This window comes from Triticum dicoccoides, chromosome 7A (assembly GCF_002162155.2).
Source record: "Triticum dicoccoides isolate Atlit2015 ecotype Zavitan chromosome 7A, WEW_v2.0, whole genome shotgun sequence".
Classification (NCBI taxonomy): domain Eukaryota; kingdom Viridiplantae; phylum Streptophyta; class Magnoliopsida; order Poales; family Poaceae; genus Triticum; species Triticum dicoccoides.
The window spans coordinates 157,245,564-157,254,060 of record NC_041392.1 but is presented as its reverse complement, the minus strand read 5'-3'; positions in this window follow the sequence as shown (position 1 = coordinate 157,254,060).

Sequence of the window (8,497 nt, the reverse complement as noted above, 5' to 3'; positions counted from 1 at the left end):
GGCGCGGCAGCCTGCTGTGGCCACGGGAGGCCTTGGACAACGGGGAACTTGGTCTTGCATGTCCCCACGCGCTGCAGCTGGGAGCAGTGCGGGGTCTTGACGCGCGGGGGCAGGAGCATGGTCACGACATGCTGGAGCAGGGAGCGCCCGGGTAGCTTCTTGCGGGCGAGGGACTTCTTGGCAGCTCTGCTCTTGCTGCGCTGGCACCTGACGGAGCGGGTTCCGCCCAGGGTCCACGCGCCTTGGAGCCATGGCGCCTTCCTGAGGAGGAGGCGGCCGGGGCGCCACCGGAGCTTCATTGCTCGCATGGGGCGGGGTGCGGTGCAGCGGAACGGACGGCGCAGGAGAGCCCCCTGCGGCGCGGACGAGCTCGGCGACACGGTCGAGCCATTCTTCGTAGACGTCGTCGACGGGACGGTAGCGCAGGAGCTTGTTCGCCGCGATGAGTGCAGCCCGAGCCTCCATGGGCGCGCGGAGCGCGCGGGACGAAGAACCAGCTGGGGTGAGCGAGGGAGTTGCGGTGCGGCCGTCTTGCCGCACGGACGGATGCTGGGACGATGCTTGCTGCTCGTCCCCCGCCGGGCCGGTGGCGGCGTTGATGACAGGTGACGGGGAACTGCGAGGATGCCCGCCGACAGGCGCCGTCTGGGCGACGCGGGAAGCGGCCGGCGCTCAGCGCGGGCCCGACGAGCGTCAGACATGGGCGTGATGGTCGGAGGAGAACGGGGTGGTGGAAGACGAATCCCGGTGCACCCCTACCTGGCACGCCAAATGTCGGATTTCGGGTTCCGGCAGACCCTTGAGGTTAGAACACTGGGGTGCGCGCGGAGATCTCACCTCCTACCTACCTGCACTCCTCCGCCTTGCTAGGATCTAAACTATGGAACGAACAACACAAGAGACGCAGGGTTTATACTGGTTCGGGCCACCATTGTGGTGTAATACCCTACTCCAGTGTGTGGTGTGGTGGATTGCCTCTTGGGCTGATGATGATGGACAATACAAGGAAGAACAGCCTCGCGAGGGTCTGTTCTTGGCTGGGGCGACGAACTGCTGGGAGGAGCTCAGTCACCTGGGGCAACTATCCTCCTGGTCTTGGTCTCGTTGCACAGAAATGGCAACCTTTGCCTGATGCCTCGGTACTTCGCGGCTGCGCTTGCCCCCTTTGCACCAAAGAGGAAGGGAGGACACTGCGCGGGCTGGCACCCGCCTGGCGCCCCCAGTGTCATGGCTTGCGTCACGGGCACCTCGTGAGGTACCCCGCCTTGATTTCTCCGCCTCCTCGTGAGCCAGCCTGACGAGGCCGCGCCTGAGGAAGCTCCGCGTCGTCTGCCCCGCGAGGCTTGGCCCCTCGCGAGGGTCTTGGGTTTGTGTTGGTGAAGATGGGCCGCGCTGGGCCCCCCTTGAGCCACGCCGCAGGCCGCAGGCAGGCAAGTCTGTGGACCCCCGTTCCCAGAACGCCGACACGATCTGCCCTCGAGCAAGCAGCCGATGCGAAACCTCGGCGGTCAGGTATCTGGCCTCCCTCAACTTCTTAGTGTCCTCTTCCGTAACGGAGGAGGGAATCCATTGGCCCTGAAGGCTGGATCCAGACATGATTGAAGATCTGGAGCACCTAACCTGGGCTTTGGGTGTTAGAACTTGAGGCAGGGGAAGGGTTCGATTGAGCACGAGAGGGAAAAAGCGAAAACCTTGTCCCTTTATAAAGAGGGTGAATATCAAGTGTCCTCTCCGTAGCCGTTTAGGACTTGCCTATAATCTAGGAGTCCTAGACATGGTTGGGTTACCCACGACCGCATTAATGAGAATCCCGTGATTGGGGGAACATGATCTCTGCTTCGGCAAGACGTGTCAAGAAACCGCCTCGCATTATGTGTGGAGCTGGTTGAAGAAAAACGGCTCGAATAATCGCCGGGCCATGACACAATGTCATGCTGCCAAAATGAGTCAGCAAATTGGATTTGCAAAAATATTATTCTCTCTACAGCGGTATGTGGAACTTATTTTGCAGGGTCGGACACTATCCTCGTATTCAAATTCTTCTGTGACGTTATTCGGAGAAGGAACCCGCCTTGCAATGCCGAAGACAATACTGCGCGTCGGACTCATCGTCATTGATGCCTGCTTCAGGGGCTACTGAGGGAGTCCTGGATTAGGGGGTCTCCGGACAGCCGGACTATCTCCATTGGCCGGACTATTAGACTATGAAGATACAAGATTGAAGACTTCGTCTCGTGTCCGGATGGGACTCTACTTGGCGTGGAAGGCAAGCTAGGCAGTACGGATATGGATATCTCCTCCTTTGTAACCGACCTTGTGTAACCCTAACCCTCTTCGGTGTCTATATAAACCGAAGGGTTTTAGTCCGTAGGACAACAATCACAACATACAATCATACCATAGGCTAGCTTCTAGGGTTTAGCCTCTCTGATCTCAAGGTAGATCTACTCTTGTACTACCCATATCATCAATATCAATCAAGCAGGATGTAGGGTTTTACCTCCATCAAGAGGGCCCGAACCTGGGTAAAACATCGTGTCCCCTGCCTCCTGTTACCATCTGGCCTAGACGCACAGTTCGGGACCCCCTACCCGAGATCCGCCGGTTTTGACACCGACAACAACTTTTTCCGCCTCCGACTCAGGTATACCGAACTCCGATCCAGAATCTCACAACTGTAGCTCGAATAGCAGAGTCAATTCAACCTTCCCAGTCAGAAGCTGGCCGAGGTTTGATGCAGATCCGGGCTTTAATCCGGGCAGCGGGAGAGCAGAATACAATAGTATCTCAGTCACGGAATAGGATTCATAGCAGATCTGTGGTGGCAGATAATGTCCAATCTGCTCACAGCCCAAGATCGCCTTCGCGGCGTGAGGAACGTGGGCACCGGCAAGATCAGTACAGGAACCGTGAGTAGTATGATCATCGACTTGACCACGATGACCGTCGTCGAGTGCCCATGCCTCCTCCGAGGAGTGGGTCATACGTGCCTCGGCGGCAAGATGACAGGTGCCCCCATAGCGGCGAATGAAGAATTCCAGTCGACCCTAGAGAGCCAGGCTTTGATGCAAGATCTATCCTCGTTCAAGGTCTGGTTGATAGGAACAGGGCTCACAGAGAAGGCCACGATAGGGATCATCCGACTGGAAGCAGGGTGCGTGTTTCAGGACCCGAGTGTTTCAGCAGAGCCATCAGAGCAGCAGTGATTCCTCCCAACTTCAGGTTGGTGACTGGAGTCAGCAAGTTCACCGGCAAGTCCAAGCCAGACACTTGGCTTGAGGACTACCGAGTGGTTGTGCAGATTGGTGGCGGCAATGATGATGTGGCTATGAAGCACCTCCCCTTGATGTTGGAGGGCTCAGCCAGATCGTGGTTGAATCAGTTGGCTCCTGGCAGCATATATAGTTGGGAGGAACTTGCTCGAGTGTTTGTTAGAACCTTTGAAGGTACTTGCAACAGGCCAACAGGGTTGACAGAATTGCAGTGTTGTGTTCAGAAACCGAATGAAACCTTGAGGGATTATATCCAGAGATGGATCACGTTACACCATACAGTGGAGAATGTGTCAGATCACCAAGCAATTTGTGCCTTCAAGGAAGGCGTTAAGTATCGGGAGTTGAATCTGAAATTCGGTCAGACAGGAGATATGACTCTCACTCGGATGATGGAGATTGCCACCAAATGCCAATGGTGAAGAGCAAGACCGACTCCGGAGTGGCAAGCACAAAACAGTCGCCCAAGAAACCGGAGGAGGGAATTCCAGTTGGAAACAAAAGCGAAAGGCTGAACCAACTGCTCCTGGTGAAGCTTTAGCTGTTGTCCAAGGAAAGTTCACAGGAAAGCCCAAGGGGCCCTGGACTCCCAAAAAAGTTAAGGATAAATATGGGAATGATGTGTTGGATTTACCATGACATATTCATACCAAAAAAGATGAAGAGGGCAACATCATTTACCCTAAACACACCACTCGACAGTGTCGTTTCCTGATCCGGCAGTTCTGAGAGAAACGCCCAAGGAGAAGGAAAAGGACTCGGGCGGAGGTGAGGATAGGGAAGAAGAAGATGACGGTTTTCCCAATGTCAATTCCACACTGATGATTTTCGCTGATGTTGAAAGCAAAAGTCGGTTGAAAGTTATTAATAGAGAAGTAAACATGGTTGCTCCTACAACACCCAGTTATCTGAAGTGGTCCTAGACTGCCATCACATTCGACCAGTCGGACCATCCAGCTCATATAGCCACCCCTGGGAGGCAAGCACTGGTGGTCGACCCAGTAGTTGAAGGCACTCGACTGACTAAAGTGTTGATGGATGGTGGCAGTGGCCTGGATATCCTTTATGCTAAAACTTTAAAGGGAATGGGCATTCTGATGTCCAAGCTTAGTAAAAGCAACATGAGTTTCCATGGCGTTATACCTGGCAAGAAGGCTCAGTCACTCGGCCAAATCACCCTTGATGTAGTTTTCGGTGATTCCAAGAATTACCGCAGGGAAAAGTTGACATTTGAGATAGTGGATTTCAAGAGTGCTTACCATGCTATTCTGGGTAGGCCCACTTATGCACGTTTTATGGCTCGACCATGTTACGTCTATCTCAAATTGAAGATGCTTGGTCCTAGAGGAGTTATCACTATCACTGGTAATCGGCAGAAGGCACAAGAGTGCTTCCAAAAGGGCTCAAAAATTGCAGATGCACAAATGGCAGTGGTAGAACTACAAGAATATCAGAAAAATGCAGATCCGAGTGATTTGCTGCGAGTCAAGAAGCCTGTCACAGATTCTGCATTTCAGTTGTCCGGTGAAACAAAGTCGATTCATATTCACCCGACCGATCCCAATGCTGCTCCGACCCATATCTCAACAACACTCGACAGCAAATAGGAAGAGGCGCTCATCCAGTTCCTCCGTGAGAACGGGGACATCTTTGCATGGAAACCTTCTGACATGCCGGGTGTACCCAGGGGACTGGCTGAGCATCATTTGCGAGTCGACCCAAAAGTAAAACCAGTCAAGGAACATCTCCGACGGTCCGCCGTCCAGAAGAGAAAAGCAATTGATGAGGAAGTTGCTTGGCTCCTGGCAGCTGAGTTCATCCGAGAGATTTATCACTCCGAGTGGCTCGCCAATGTTGTCATGGTCTCCAAGAAGGATGATTCACTTCGCGTGTGCATTGACTTCAAGCATATCAATCGGGCCTACCCAAAAGATCATTTTCCTCTCCCTCGTATCGACCAAATCATCGACTCAACTGCGGGGTGTGAGCCTTTGTCTTTTTTGGATGCCTATTCCGGGTACCATCAGATCCGACTGTATGGACCTGATGACATAAAAACAGCTTTCATCACTCCATTCGGATGCTTCTGTTATGTCACCATGCCATTCGGCTTGAAGAATGCCGGAGCCACATTCATGAGGATGATCCAGAAGTGTCTGCTCACTCAAATCAGTCAGAATGTGGAAGCACACATGGATGACATTGTGGTCAAGTCATGTAAAGGTTCCGACCTGCTGGCTGACCTTGCAGAAACCTTTGCCAATCTCAGAAGATATGATATCAAGCTTAATCCATCAAAGTGCACATTCAGAGTTCTTGGTGGAAAGTTACTCGGTTTCCTCATTTACGAACAAGGGATCGACGCTAACCCAGAGAAAGTTGGTGCTATACTTCGGATGAAACGCCGTGTGAGTGTGCACGATGTCCAGAAACTTACTGGTTGTTTGGCCGCCTTGAGTCGATTCATTACTCGCCTCGGTGAAAAGGTATTGCCTCTTTACTGACTGATGAAGAAATCTGATAAGTTTGAGTGGACTCCCGAAGCTGATGCTGCGTTTGCAGAGCTCAAAGCCCTGCTTTCCACCCAGCCGGTGCTTGTTGCACCAATCAGCAAAGAGCCTTTACTGCTTTATATTGCAGCCACTAGACAAGTTGTCGGTATAGTACTCACGGTCGAGCGGGAGGAAGAAGGAAAAGCCTATAAAGTTCAGCGCCCAGTATATTATGTTTCTGAAGTTCTGACCCCATCAAAGCAAAGATATCCACATTATCAGAAACTTGTTTATGGGATTTACACGACCACGAAGAAGGTTGCACACTATTTCTCTGATCATTCCATTACAATCGTCAGTGACGCTCCATTATCAGAGATTCTGAACAATAGAGATGCAACTGGTCGAGTGGCAAAGTGGGCGATTGAACTCCTTCCCCTGGACATCAAATTTGAGGCAAAGAAAGCTATCAAGTCCCAAGCAATAGCTGATTTCCTCGCCGAGTGGATCGAACATCAACTTCCGGCCCAAGTTCACTCGGAGCATTGGACCATGTTCTTCGATGGGTCCAAGATGCTGAATGGTTCCGGTGCTGGGGTGGTGCTGGTATCCCCCATGGTGACAAACTCAGCTATGTTCTCCAGATTCACTTTGACTCCTCCAACAATGAAGCCGAATATGAGGCACTTCTGTACGGGTTGCGTATGGCCATTTCACTCGGTGTCCGTCACCTCATGGTCTATGGAGACTCGGATTTGGTGGTCAATCAAGTGATGAAGGAGTGGGACGCTAGAAGCCCAACTATGACTGGTTATTGCAATGCGGTGAGAAAGTTAGAGAAGAGGTTTGAGGGGTTAGAGCTTCATCACATCCCTCGACTGGAAAATCTAGCAGCCGACGATCTGGCAAAGATAGGCTCCAAGAGGGAAGCCATTCCCAGCAATGTGTTCCTGGAGCATATTCATACACCTTCAGTTCAAGAAGATCCCTTTACTGAAGAGCCCCCGCAGCCGAAGAGTGCCACCGATCCAACTGAAATTGAGGTTCCAGTCGTGGTCGATTTGATTATGGAGGTTTTGGTCATCACCCCCGATTGGACAGTACCATATATCGCATACATTCTTAGAAGGGAACTCCCAGAAGATGAAGAAGAGACTCGATAGATCGTCCGTCGATCTAAAGCCTTTACTGTGATAAGAGGACAGTTGTTCAGAGAAAGTGTGACTAGAGTTTGCCAGAAATGCATAACACCTGAAGAAGGTCAAGTGATCCTCAATGACATCCACTCAGGGACCTGTGGTCACCATGCGTCCTCTCGGGCCATTGTGGCCAAAGCATACCGAGCGGGATTTTACTGGCCACGGGCAAATGAGATGGCACAAGAAATAGTCAACAAATGTGAAGGTTGCTAGTTTTACTCCAACATGTCTCACAAGCCTGCGTCGGCCCTGAAGACCATTCCACTCGTCTGGCCTTTTGCTGTTTGGGGATTGGATATGGTTGGACCTTTGAGGACTGGTAGGAGTGGATTCACTCATGTGCTTGTAGCAGTCGACAAGTTCACCAAGTGGATTGAAGCCAAGCCTATCAAGAACCTTGATGCCAGTACTGTTGTCAGCTTCATCAAAGAGTTAACATTCAGATATGGTGTTCCACACAGTATCATCACTAACAACGGATCAAACTTCGATTCTGATGAGTTCAGAACTTTCTATGCTTCACAAGGTACTCGAGTCGACTATGCCTCAGTCGCCCACCCCTAGTCGAATGGGCAAGCTGAAAGAGCAAATGGATTGATTCTCAAAGGACTAAAACCCCGACTGATGCGTGACCTCAAGCACGCAGCAGGAGCCTAGGTCAATGAACTTCCATCAGTATTGTGGGGATTGAGCACAACTCCTAATCGGTCGACTAGCAGAACCCCATTTTTCTTGGTTTATGGAGCCGAAGCTGTACTTCCAAGTGACTTGCTCCACAATGCGCCCCGAGTCGAGCTTTTCTCAGAGGAAGAAGTAGAACAAGCACGGCAAGATGCAGTTGATCTCCTGGAAGAAGAAAGAGAGATGTCCTTGATCAGATCAACCATCTATCAGCAAGACCTACGTCGATTCCATGCCAGAAACGTGAGGGGTCGAGCATTTCAAGAGGGAGACTTGGTTCTCCGAGTGGATCAGCAGAAACCACACAAGCTTGCTCCCTCTTGGGAAGGCCCCTTCGTTGTCACCAGAGTGCTCCAGAATGGAGCGTACCACCTCTACGATGTCGAGCACAAGAAAGACGAGCCGCGCGCTTGGAATGCGGAGCTGCTCCGCCCCTTTTATACTTAAGCATTCAGTCTATTGGGATGTAATAAAAAGCACCTTTGTAGTTTGTTTATCAAAGACAAGAGTTTTTTATAGTCTTCTAAGATGATTGTCGAATGCTTACGTTTGTTTCTGAAATCCCCCAGTGGGTGGCTTAGCTGCGAATCCGTTTCGCCTAAGTTCAAAAAAAATCCTACCGAGTGATGAGCAAGCCTCTCACTCAGTAGCTTAGCTGCGAATCCGTTTCGCCTAAGTTTAAAAAATCCTACTGAGTGATGAGCAAGTCTCTCACTCGGGGGCTTAGCTGCAGTCCAGTACTTCCCTAAGTTTAAAAAATCCTATCGAGTGATGAGAAAGTCTCTCACTCGGGGGCTTAGCTGCAGTCCAGTACTCGCCTAAGTTGAAAAAATCCTACCAAATGACGAGCAAG